Source organism: Camelus ferus, chromosome 26 (assembly GCF_009834535.1).
Source record: "Camelus ferus isolate YT-003-E chromosome 26, BCGSAC_Cfer_1.0, whole genome shotgun sequence".
Lineage (NCBI taxonomy): Eukaryota > Metazoa > Chordata > Mammalia > Artiodactyla > Camelidae > Camelus > Camelus ferus.
Window position 1 is genome coordinate 14,482,542 of NC_045721.1, and position 13,814 is coordinate 14,496,355.

At 43.7% G+C, this 13,814-nt stretch overlaps 1 protein-coding gene and 1 long non-coding RNA gene across 9 annotated transcripts in view; both read right to left on the reverse strand.

The window, feature by feature from the left end:
• The window catches only part of MTUS1 (microtubule associated scaffold protein 1), a 145,773-nt gene that overhangs the window by 9,267 nt on the left and 122,692 nt on the right, over positions 1-13,814 (reverse strand). The window lies entirely within an intron of this gene.
• Positions 361-9,230, reverse strand: LOC116660050. The gene is made up of 3 exons (XR_004315404.1): positions 9,221-9,230; positions 7,049-7,051; positions 361-6,669 (listed from the first exon to the last, which is right to left on the reverse strand). It is a non-coding gene; the product is annotated as an uncharacterized LOC116660050 (long non-coding RNA).

A 13,814-nucleotide genomic window follows, 5' to 3' on the forward strand; every position in this document is an offset into this window, starting at 1 on the left:
TGTGATAACTCTGGAAGCATGTACACAGGGCTCTCAGGGTACTCAGTTCTCTTGGGACCACATTTTCAAATGCAATAGTACAGAAGTGAACGGTAACAGGGAACGAGAGGAAATGCTCTCTAGCAGCAAAAAACCCCCAACTGTCTAGCAAGCAGTAAGAGAGGTCCTTGAGCAGAGCCTGATACTGAAGTGAAGAGCACCCTTTTGCATGGTGACCAATCAATGCAGGGGCCATAAGGAGAGGAGGCTCTGATTGGCGGAGGCATCTCTAAGGCGGGCCCGCCAGTAGGGTGGCAGCTACAATACAGACCGAACAGGTAGAGAACCACAGAGAGGAAGTAAATGGACTTGAAGCTTGTACTTAACTGGAGCCAATGTCAACTTGTTATTCAAAAATAAGGTCATAACAACTAAATATTAGAATATAATTAACACAAATCACCAAAACAGAAAAACTTTAGGAAAAACACATTTGAAAAGCTACAGTATAATGAGAATATATTGGAACGCTAATATTTTAAAAAGGCAAAGTAATTTGATAAACATAATTTGAAATGAGAGCATCCCACCTCTTCACCACCACCACTACCAAAAAAGAATTACTAACAACACCTTACAGAACTTGCACCTAAATACATACCCACACATGCCGTAACAAATCCTGAAAGAGCCCTGTCATTTCTCAGGAGCTTGACTTTGGACTTTTTCTAGTCTTCCTTTCCTGATGTGGGTTAGATGGGGTAAAAGGTGCCACTGTATCTGTGAGGAGGATGCATGTTCTCAACATCCCAGAGTGCCCATGGACTCGTATGAAATGGGCACAGTAATCCTTACCTCTCTTTTGGTAAGAAATCTGTATTTCTGGAGTTTTGGAAGGAAAAAGATTTTTGAGGGCAGAGAAAAGAAGTTTAGATCAATGATTATTTTACCTAAGTAATGGGAAACTGGCTGGTTCCTGGGGTGAATTCAGGCAATGATGAAGACATATTTTCTTGGGACTATGCCACATGGCAGTAGAAAAACCAGTCCCTTGTCCCACATGGGTATTCCTTCAGAGGGAAAATAAGCCACACAGAAATAATGACAAGCACAGTGTTTGCTAAAAGTGGAACCCTTAAAATTCAAATACACACACAAATATTTATCGAAGGGGGAAAGGAACTAACATTAAAAGCAAGAACTACTATGATATTGAGGGTGAAAACTGTATCCCACCATGAGCAGCAGTGGGACACTGGACTGTGAGCCTTGAGAACTGGACCATTCACATGGAGAGAAGACTCACACAGGCAGGTGGAGGACAGGGAGCAGCTGACAACTCAGGCCTTTGGGATGAAATTTGGGAAGTTACTTTTTTTCTTTAAAAAATATTTAGTAAAAGATGATGGCCATGCTGAATGCTACAGAGGACCTTCTTCACATCACTATTTATCAAAAGAGGAAAGAGGGAGTAAACACGTCCACTTCCGCTGACTTTCCAAAATAACACAAATAAAATGATGGGGCCACAAGCCTCCTTGTGTGAATTCCACGTGAGAGCTCTCTATCTGAAAGTATGCGATAGAAAGATGTTTTGCATTCAATAAAGGCATCAAAATAGCTATCCTAGTCAGAGAAATCTTGATTTCACACAGCCTTTCGACTTCATTCCCTTGGAATTTTCAGAGTTCAGCAAAGTGAAAAACAAAAATTCTAGCTTATCTGAATGCTCGTATCAGAGATAAAATGTCTAATTGAACCACAAACCAGGAGAGGCTCTGAGTGGACGTTAACAGTCCACAACACCTGCTGAATTTCCAGCACATCTGCTTGTAATCCAACAACTGTCAGTTTGAATGTGGAACTGTGGTGCATCCAACTTTAAAATCAAATAGGATATATGGAAATCCTCTCATTAGCCACTGGACAGGGTGTTTCCTCTTTAAAAAAAAAAAAAGCAGCAACTTAAATAGTGTTTAGTTCTGTTGGCCACTGTGGGTGAGGTGAAGCAGGGACAGGAGGGGAGGAAGGGAAAGAGGAAAAACTGGGTGGGGCGGGTCGGAGGAGCGGGGGTCCCCGCGGTTAGTACAGCAGTGCGCAGGCAGTGCAGCCGGCCCCAGATGGTGACATCAGCGTGCAGCTGTGGGGAACAGCTGGGCCGAAGCGATGCCTCACACAAAGGGCTCTCCTTTGAGTTAATTGGCCTGCACTCCTGGGGAAACATTTATTTGGCATAAAGACTCATGAAGCACTTTTGGAAAGAACACACATGTCAACACCGTGTCAAGGGTTCTCAGGACCCCTGTTGAGTGGACACACTCGGTTGGGGGTGGGGGGGACGGGGCATCAGCCCGTGGTCTCAGTCCCGGACTTCTCCTTGTACTTAATTACAATTCAGGAGAGGTTTCTATGCCACCCGCACTCGCTCTTACTCCTGTTCTCAGTCTTGTCTCTTCCTTGCTTGTTCTCCAGAGTTCCACTCACTTTCAGTCAATTAATCAGACATGCAACACAGCCAAAGCCAAACATAAATCTTTCAGAATTTGGACTGCGCAAGCGAGGAGTTTTTGCACAGTGTTAGGCGATACTGTTTTCAAGAAGTGATTGCACAACTGCAGGATCCACAGAACAAAGCAGGCCTTCCGTCCTTGTTTTAATCATTCCTTGGGCGACTTTTAAAAAGCATGTCTGTGATTAAGGGCACCAAGAGGACCACCACTGCCTGTAGACGAATTGATGGATTATAATTTTTGCGCACATGTTGGTAAACCGCAGAAGCTGTCTTCAGCAATCTACTAATTCAAGTTGGAGAGTTCTCAGAATTAGGAAACAAACGAAAGAAACCAACTCATTTACAAGATCAGCCCAAAACAGAAGGCTTCATCACAAGCTGGAACTGGACATTTTCACCCTGAGATGTGCCAGGTCTGAGAGGAACTCGAGGCCAGTGACAGAACAGGAAAAACAGAGAGACACTCCCTGATGGTTTAAAACATGGATAACTGAGCCAGGAAAAAATACTTCAGAAGAAGTGATGGGAAGCTCGAAATTTTTCCTTTTCACCTATTTGGATGATATCTAGAGAAGGTCCAGAGCCAGAGTCAAACAGAACCTGGAAAAACAGAACCGGCTTCATCCTGGGTCGTTCAGCAGTTTTCCCTGAGGAGTGAAGTACAGCCATCACCTGTTTTGCATAACTGGCCTTTTCTAAGAGGAAGAAGTCAGATTTTTATTACTTCCATCCTTGGAGACTAATTTCCCATTGGTGACTGATAAACGTGCTGTTTACAGAGAAAAGCATTACACAACTGTGGCCCTAGATTGTTACTGTTGTTTTGAAGTGATGCAGGGCTTTCTTAATCTCTATCTGAGCCGCAGTCTTCATCATGAAACAACTAGAAATATTTTAATTCTTAGGAACATAAATAGATGCCTTAATAGAACAGCGCTAAATACTTAGGCTTAAATCTCAACCACACCACTTACCAGTTAAGTGATTTGAGCAAATTATTTAAGCTTTTCTAAGCCTGAATTACCTTACTTTGAAAATGGAGTTAATACTAGTGCCTTCCCTGAGGAATTAAATAAAATACATGTGGAAAAAAAAAAAAAAAAAAAACCATGTGACGTACCTGGCCAGGTGCCTGACCAGCATAAGTTACACAAGCAGTGTTACTGTTACTACACTGAGCTTCGCCGAAGTCCACCAATTCAAATGTGTTTGAAGAGTCTTCAAAGACATGCTTGGGGGGGGGGGCCTATGACAACATGTGACAGTTAAAAAGAAGTGTTGCTTATCTAATATTCAAAGAAGATAAACGCACACATAAACATGTGGACAGAGGACACACCCACCTCAAATTTTCACTTTCTACTACTCTTGTTCTGGACATTATATGCAATAGAATTTCCCCAACTTTTAGGTAAGTTTATCTAAATTGGACATAAAATACGAAAAAGAAAACTGGGGAGGTAAGGTCACTCAGAAGCTCATGCAGAGTTTCGTGATGCCGTACAAGAGATGGTGACAGAGAGCAAAGGGAAACAGGAAAACACAATGACCTCAGCCCCCAGCTGCACACCCACGCCGTCCCCAGACGCGCCCAGCAGGCCGGCCCTGGGTGACAGCCCTTCCTTGAGCAGAGCGCCCTTCTCCCCACCCTCCGCGTGGGAAACGAGATGCCTGGTCCAGCTCTTCCTGCTGCTCTGCGCCCCCTCAACCTCTCCCTGGCCCCCTGGCCTGCTTTTAGTTCTGGGCGCCTTCCACTCCTTTCTTCAACAGCACACCCTTTGCAGGGTAGACGTGCTTAAAAACAATACTTATAATTGTGGAATAAATTTAGATCAACAGAAAAGGTACAAAGAGAAAGTACCAGGAGCTCCTGCACACCCTTCACCTAGCTTCCCCAAACGTTACCACGCGTCAAAACTACGGTTGTAACATCGGAACAATACTGTTAATACTCTACTACAGACACTTCACTCAGATGTCACCAGTCTTTCCACTAATGACCTTTTTTAAAGAATAAACTTTTTAAGAATAATTTTAGATTTTCAGAGAAGTTGCAAGGATAGAATAGTTCCCAGACACCTCTCAGCCAGTTTCCCCAGTGCTGATACCACAGATTACGATGGGGTATTTGTCAAAACTAAGAAACCCACACTGGCATGTTATTATTAGCGAAACTCCAAACTTTGTCCTCTTTTTTTCTGTTCCAGGCTCCAACCCAAGACAGCACACCACTTAGTCATCACATCTTCATCTTCTCTGATCTGGGAGTGTATCTTCCCTTGCTTTTCATCATCTTGACAATCTTGAACAGTCAGGTATTTTATGGGATATCCCTCAGTTTGGGCTCGTCTGATACTTTCTCTGCGTATTCCTTTGACCCAGCAATTCTACTAATAAGAATCTGTCTTACAGATTTACTCCCACACATATAAAATGAGGGACATACAAAAATGTTCCAGTGAACAGCCTCATAACAGCAGCCATTTCTAATGTAAAACATTAGAAATAACCTACTGTCTATCTAGAAGGAACTGGTTATATTCATTATGGTATATCTATATAATGGAATAGTTTCCAAAAACTAAAATAATTTTACAGCTGCTTAAAATAAAATAGCAAGGAAGTTCTTTGTGTGTTGACCTTTACGACATGTTGAACAGAAAACAAGGTGCAGAAGAGCTGCCAACTGTGTGTAAAAGGGAAGGGAAAACAAGTGTATCTCATCTTACTTCCCCGGTACCCCAGCGCCAGAGCCACGAATGGGGACACAACCTCCCACTGCAGGAGTGTGATTATTTCATAACACTATTCTACAAAGGGAAATCTGCTCCAGACACACTCCCCCGGCAAGTGACCCTCTCTTGTTGGTTGCTCTCTTAAACTGGGGTCTAAGTTGCTTGAAACTGGTGATCATAATATACCTGAACAAAGTAACTAAGAGGCCATTTATTAAAAAGTAAATTGCTACTTGGTGGAGAGGCAGGGAGCCTACCAAAGAATGACAAACGGGTCAGATGCAGCCCACCTGACAGCAGGCATCTGCAGCCTCCTGCATGTCAGTTTCCCGATCCGCCGGGTAGGACTGAATACTGCCCGCTCTGGGGACCTTAAGGGCCGTGAGATACGGTGAAACGGTGCTCTATTTTGTAGAGCGAGTCTTCACAGACTGTCTGTGGGATGATCGTCTATTCATAAGAGCCTCAGGTTTTCTTTCCCAAAAGGTACTACTTTTCATAAGACTAAGAAATTTGGCAGACATGTGGGAGAGACAAAGGTCTTTTTCTAAATTTCAAAATGAGCTACAAATAGATTAGTCTTGGGAATTACAAGAACTGACATGAGCTGATTCAGTCACAACTTAATTAGGAATTTAAGTACTTTCACAGAACGCTTGCACTGTTACATCCATTCTCCCATAAATGATACCACCTTACCTTTAAAACTCAGTTCAGACTTTACGAAGTGCACATTTATTATTTCATGTAATATAATATAATCGTGTCTTGAGTTAATGACTCGGGCATTATCTTAAATCTCACTTTACTAGAGAGGGAATGGACGTGGCAGAACCGGGTCTAGAGAGCCAGCCGCTCGGCCTTTCTCGATGAGGGTTCTACAGCACTGATCACGGAACCTGATCTGAGTGCCTGTTTCCTCAACTTGAGATGCATTAAGAGAGAAGTTAATTCATTCATACAATGGATACCTCAGGGTCCTAGGGCTTAATTCCCCTGTGGAAGCTAGAGAGACCGCAGGGTAAGGCAGGTAAACAATGCTCTTTTTTCCCCTATGAAAAATATTTCCTGGTGAAATCTTATTGGCACGTGGGATGACAGTCTGACTCAGGCACAGATCTTTGCGCAGAGGTGCCAGCTGGGCCTCCAAGGAGCCTCGGGTTCTCCCTGCCAATAAAAGTCAGCAAAGGCTTTGCTGTTCCTCAGCTTTCTCACTGGCCAGCAACGCACTGCAGAACAGACGCTCTGCCCATCACAGCAGCACGCATCCCGCGGACAAGCAAAACAGTTAGGCTTGTAAGGGGAGCTGAGTCAAAAGTCTGGCTGAATAACTGACACAAATGTTCTAAGGTTCCGGGCTGAAGAAAATAAGTTAGGACTTTAAAGAAGTCACATTTCAATCCAAAGAATAAATTTAATGTTAATAAAAAGGTGAGGACAAATCTTATACTATTCTGCCTCTCCTCCCTGAGGATTCATTTTTAGGGAGCAAGGTTCATGGGGGCAGGTAAATTTGCTGGTGTGCATACGACCTGGAAGCCTGTGTATAGGAATGGACTCAATTCAGTTGGCACTATTTGGTATTATTCTCTTACTGTGCTTATGTGAGTCTTAACATGCACACACACACACACACACATTTTTTTTTTTACATAAAAGAAACAATATTCTGGACAGCTAGTGCCATGTCAAAGTATAGTCCAGGGAGCACCTGCATCAGAATCACCTGGATGATCATTAAAAATGGACTCCTGAATAAGTCAGGCAGAGAAAGAGACATACTATATGATATTGCTTATATGTGGAATCCAAAAACTACAACAGACTAGTGAATATAACATAAAAGAAGCAGGCTCACAGATACAGAGAACAAACTAGTGGTTACCAGCGGCGGTGGGGGACAATACAGGGATGGGGGAGTGGGAGGTGCAGGCTATCGGGTGTGAGACAGGCCACAAGGTTCCACTGTACAACACAGGGAATTTAGCCAATATTTTGTAATAACTGTAAGTGGAAAGTAACCTTTACAAATTGTGTAAAAATAAGAAAATTTAAAAATACTTTTTAAAAAAAGTGAATTTCTGGACTCCAGCCCAAGCTACCTGGGTCAGAACTGGGAATCTGCTTTTTATTCTGGCCTATTTTATCACACAATGAAGTTGGAGGACCATCGTTCTGGACAAATGACATGCAATCAGGAAAAACTGAACTTATCAAAACTGGACAAGTGAGGAAGAAGAGCAGGACGAGGAAGAAGACTCAAAAGGCGTTCAGAACAGACATGTTTGGAAATACTGTGCATCTATACTGGCGAGAGAACATGGCCTTTCACACACACATACAGCAGCCAAAATCTAAATTGAGGACAGACAGACATGGATAGAAAAAAAATGAGCCAAGCCTAGGGTGGAATCGACCCCATCTTCAATCAGCTCAGTGAGACAGGGAATTCTGTCCTGGCACACAGTTGGTTTTCATTATGTTAATAGATGTTTCATTAAAGTCCATTTCAAAAATCATTTCTGGAATCCTGCAACTCGAAAGTGACTTGACTAGGCAGAGTTTTAATGTTACTCTAAATATACAACCTTGTTAAACCACACTGTACACAAAACCAGTGACAGAATTAACACGTCCCATCAAGGTGTGTGGAAGCCTCAAGTTCACAGACACGGTGAAGTGTTGATTAGATGGTGTGCACACTGCCTTTTCCCTAGGAGATAATAACAAGATGTTTTAGTCTAGTAATGCTTCTTGAACTCTTGATTCGAATAAAAAGATCCCAGAAGTAGTCATCAATGCAAACTAGTCTTTATACCAAATGATTCCCCGGTCTTTCAAACCGTTTCACGATGCTTTCCCTTTTGTGATCAGCAGTTTGGTGGTCTAGTCCGCCTGGATTTTTATCCAGGTGCTCTGCTTACTAGCTTACTGACCTTAAGAAGGTAACATAACTTTTAGGTCTTGATTTCTTTCTTTCCTCTCTTTTCTCTTCTCTTTTCTCTTTCTTCCTTAAATAAAATACAAACCAAGAGACTTAGAGATGAACCCTGATGTTAGGAAAGAGGAGGCACTCAATGAACGTGACCGCCATACTCATCATTTTTACACACAGAGCGCAAAATCAACTAGGTTTTTACATCATTATTATGGGAATTCCAGGAATTTCTGGTGAATTAAGGGTTAAAATCTCTTTTGTATCAGGACATAGAAACAATCAAGACAAATATATATACATATAAATATGAGTTAGCTATTGATTACTTTTTAAATTATTTTACTTTTAATTTTTTTTGGTGGGGGGAGGTAATTAGGTTCATTTAATTTTGGAGGAGGTACTGGGGATTGAACCCAGGACCTTGTGTATGCTAAGCATGTGCTCTACCACTTGAGCTATACCCTCCCCCCCAGCTATTAATTCTGATGGCCAAAAAAAAAATTGTGGAATACAAACTACTTTTTTCTCCATTAATTTAGATGAAAAAATGTGATCCCGATGATTAAGATTAATTTAAAAACAATAGGAACCCCTAAAGAACATAATTATGGCTCTCTGTTACACCAGCTTGACTCTAGAAAGAATCAGAATGACACATTTATCCCCTATCTCTGAGGCCAAATGTTTGCTGTGGGTTATGTGACCATTAAATTGAACTGTAATTTATTTCAAGAGCTGACATTTTCAAAATGACCTGATTAACTGGGATTGTCAGGCATCACGGAAAATGTTTCCAAGAGAATTACAGCTCATCTTACTTTATTACTTATTTTGAGCAGTTTATAGGGAAATATCTGTGCACAGAAACCACCAAGTATTAGCATATTACAAGGATAAAGCCAACTTTCCCTAGCTACTTTCCCCAGCACTCAAGCCACTCACTCATGTTCTGAAGAACCAAGCACCAGCTGGCAGAGCTACAAAGATGAGCACACCGGCCTTGCCCTGGGAGCACTCCCAGCTCTGGACGGTGAGAAGGGGTCTATAAACAAACACTGGGAAGAGCAGGGGACCTTGAAGGGTGTAGCAGGAGGTGCCGGTAACTTGCTTGAAAGATTTGGGTGAAACAGCTGAACAAGGTGTTTTATCTAGGGCTTTAAAAATGAGTAATGAAGAGCCTGAGAGGCAAAAATCAGAAAGGAAGTGGGAAGAGGAGGGAGCCTTTCAGACAGACAGGACCACGGGTGTCACAGAGCACAGATGAGCCCATGGCTGGGATGCGGGGAGGGGAAAGGAACGAGGCTCAGACATCATGAAGCCACACTGTGACGTCAGGGCCTTCTGGAGTTAACAATCCAAAGGAGGGACAGACAAACAGGAAACTGCGATATAATCAGCTGAGTACAATATAAGAGATACAAGAAAAGAAGCAAATGGACAGGCATAAAGAAATAGCTTCTTCACTTCTGAGCCCCTCCTTGGGCAGAACTGTGAGGGTGATGAGGCTGGTTATCAGAGTTGCTGCCTCCCAACGGTCTGTCCTAGGACACTGGTGTGCTGCTTCTGTTCCTAGTGTTCTTGGAAGCTCTCCGTTATCTACCTCTTCCCTAAACTCTGCACAGTGCACATTTATTGACCCCACTAGATAAGAGATGGATATGGTTTCATATCCTCTGACTTTATTATAATAAATATAAAATTATTAAATTAGAAGGAGAAAAACCCACCACATCATACATGGTGGCTTTAGTATGTCTGGACTTCTTCCCAAAGCCAACACGGAGTCACCCATGTTTGTCAAAAACATCCAGTAGAGGACACACGTGGGGCTTATTACAGGGACAGCCCTGGTAGCGTGTGGATCGGAGAGAAGCAGGCCTGGAGGCGAGGGGACCCCTGGGAGGCATTCCCGGTGAGAAACCACAGGACTCAGAACAGTAGCCTCCAGAATGCTGAGGAGGGAGGGATCTGAGCGGTATTCAGAACACAGACTGGTGTCCTGTGGAGGATGGAGGAAGGGGATGTGATCTCAGTGGGTAGCCTGGGTGGTAAGTGAGTAACACCACCACTGAGTCAGGAAGGCCTGACGACACTGGACTGGCGTGTCTGGACGCCACTCTTCACTGGGAAGAACGTACCTCCATCTTGGGAGGGAGCGGTCTAGCAAAGCAAGTCTGTGAGTCCTCATCCCAGAGGCTGTGGTTGAAACCATGGGGACAGATGGGGAAACAGCTGACAGTGAAACCCTTACTGGAACATTATTTCAGGGCAAGAGAAATTATGCTACATCCACTAGGGAGACTTTCCCAAGTTATTCAACTTGCCCATAGGAAGACTATGAGGCAAGATGGAAAAGTGCTTGACGTAGTTTAAAAGCCAGAGTACACACAATAACATGGAAAGATCGCCAAAGCATGACGTGTGAAAGAAGCCAGACACAGAAAGAATTTATTGTATGTTTCCATTCATGTCACATTCCAGAACAGGCAAAACTAACCTCCAGGGATAAAAATCAGATCAGTGTTTGCTTCTACAGGGAGAGGGTCTACTGGAAACCTAACTTAAAGGTGCAGGTTATATGACTGTATGTGTTTGTCAAAACAGATGGTATATAGTCATATAAACAAAGGAATGTGCAAAAATGAGTTACGTCAGGGTAATGGAGCTATGGGCTATTTCCCTCTCACTCCACAATTTGAGTTAATCTTCACACATTGTTCTTACATAAAAGTTACTTTAAAACCTAAAATGCCCATAAAGGGGAGGGTGTAGCTCAGAGGTAGAGCACATGCTTAGTATGCACGAGGTCCTGGGCTCAATTTCCAGTACCTCCTCTAAAAATAAACAAATAAATAAATCTAATTACCTTCCCTCTCCCTCCAAATAAAATAATTTAAAGAAGTAGAATAAAATGTCGTAAGTATTTATCAATTACCCATGAAAATGGAAATCATATTATACTTTTTTTTCCCCACAGGAGGCAGGGAAGAATCTGTGCAATTAAAGAGCTTACTATCTAATCTAAAGATGAAGGAAAAACACAAGATAAAATAAATGCAGGAAAAAGTAACAAGTGCTCACTGGAGCCTTGTGGTTTTGTTCTGAGGAGACCAAGAGGGGGCTTTAAAGAGTTTTTGCAGAAACAAATGGTGAGTCACTCGGCTTGTGAGGGTTAACAAGTGAGAAGACAGTGGGAAAGTCAGTGGAGGGGACAATTTTGGAGGCAGTTAGACGTGAAGATCGAAAGTGCAGACTTGGAGGGAGGATATAGCTCAGTGGCAGAGCATGTGCTTATTAGCAAGCACGAGGTCCTGGGTTCAATCCCGAGCACCTCCATTAAAAAATGTAAATAAATAAATCAATGTAATTAACCCCCCCCAAAAAAGAATTAAAGAAAAATTTTTAAAAAATTTTAAAAACTGCAGACTTTACTTGGGTTTCAGTGCCTGAGATGATGATTTGTCCTTTACTCTTTGGGGAACCTTGTCTCAATTTTCATAGAGAAGGTAAAGAAAAATTAGTGGGAAAGTGACACCAGCGATTCCCCATCACGTCGTGGGGGAAAGGGGGAAGCCTGGATGGCACTGACAGGGGCAGCTCTCTTCTCTTGCGTTGCCTGGGCTGGACAGGGCTATACTGCTGCTCCGTATGCATCACTGTCTTACTCAAGCTTCATAACAATCCGACGAGATACATACTAACTTTGTATCACCAGTGAGGAAACTATACTCAGAGAAATTAGGTAACTTCTAACCAGGAGCAGATGGACAGTGCAGCCCAAGCACTTCTCATGTTTCAGGAAGGGGCCCTCATGGCTCACTTTTCCATTCAAGTGGGAAGAGAAAAAACAGCCTGTCCCGGGGGACTTCTAATAATATTTAATAGTCTAATATTAATAGTCCAGTTACTATTCCTTTCTGCAGTACAGTCTATGCCTTCACAAAACAGCAAGTGCGATTACTACGCAGCTGTAAACTGAACACATCTTAACACCTACCATTTGGTAGCAGTTAATATTTGGTGGCAGACGCTTTGCAATGCATTACCTCATGTCATCCTCGTGGCCACCCTCGAGGCAGACAGTGACTACTGCCATTTTACAGCGAATGGAACTGGGACAGAAGACGTGCAGTACGACTTGCCCTACGTAGGTCACCCGGCTACCGAAAATGTGAACCTGGACAGTGTGACCACACAGTCAAACCACTTGGTACCACTGCCTCAGATGTTAAAACTGAGCTGTAAATGTTGCTACCTAAATCTGTTTATCTCCATGTCTGCCCATACGACAGTCAATCAAGCTGGCAGCTTTGAGAGCATTCTTCCTGGACTGTTTCATCAGAAGAACAATTTAAAGGGCTTCTCTCCTCTTCCCTCATGGAACCAAAACCCTTCCCAAGACACTGTGCACAGTTACTTGAGCCATTCGATCTGATTGCACAGCAGTAAGGACACCCCTCCTGAGAGTCTAGCCGTGGGTGACTGAAGGGTTCGGACAGGCCAACCGCTGCATCCTGGCACTGACCGCGCAGCAGTGAAGCCACACCGGGCACCCTCTCCTTATCACAGACGGGAAGGTAAGACTGGGCACAAACTGCTACGGCGATTTCCTGTCGGGCTTAAAAGCGACCAAGAGGAGGTGCTAAGTACCCTGGGTCCAGCTGAAATCACTGGACCGCGCTCTCCACTATGAGAGCATCCCCCATTCAGACAGATTGAATGAGAAGTGTGTTCCCTCTGCGTGCTTCTGCCTTCTTTCGGGGAGAGGCTGAAACGTGAACCTCCAGGTGGACTCAGCTCCACCTCCACCAGGTTATAGTGAACCGAGAAACACACAAAAAAGGCCTCTTTCCTGATCTGCTAACCCTATATCCGTTACATTATTTAAGGTACAGACAAAAGCAAAGGAAGTTGGCCACTTGGGTAATCAAAAGGGCGGCAGTCAAGTGAAGTAACCTGGCAGGGAGCCTTGCAGACTCTGAGAGCCGGGCTGTTTCTTATCTGTGGTTTCCCTGAACTGTTTTCCTGGAACTCTCAAGTCTTTGGGGTCCTGAGGTTCCATCTGTCTTAAAATTACTTTTCCATAAAGAGTCCTTCATCAGGTCGGCAGACCGTGGTGCCCCAGCCTGGGTATCACGAATCTGGAGGGGGAGCTGGGAGTTTGGCATCACCCCCATCAGGAGGTGAAAAGAGAAGACGGATCAAGAGACAAGTCCTGACTCCACATTCACTGCTATTTGACTTTGCCCTGAGGGGAAACAACTTAAAAGAGCTCAAGTTCAGCAAATTATACTGACAGTGTTTAAACTCTGGTGTTGTCCAAAGTAAAATGAGCAGTTTCTCCTAGAACTAGAGGAACACGGATCTCATCTCTGGCTGTTGCGTTTGCGTTGTTTACACACATGCCTACACTCACTTTCAGCACAGACAGAAAGCCACAGAGAGCAAGGAACTCAGCCTTCCAGTGAACTGCCCAGCACCTGGCTGCGGGCGGGCTCCCAGGCAGCACTCCCTCCAGCACGGTGGCACCTTCCTGTTGCATGAACCTAGGACTCCTTCAAGGAGAGACAAGAACCAGAACAGAGTTTGGCACCGGGTGGCGGGTGCCACAGACATCAGAAGCACGTGGCTCTCTGTGGAACTGGGTCCT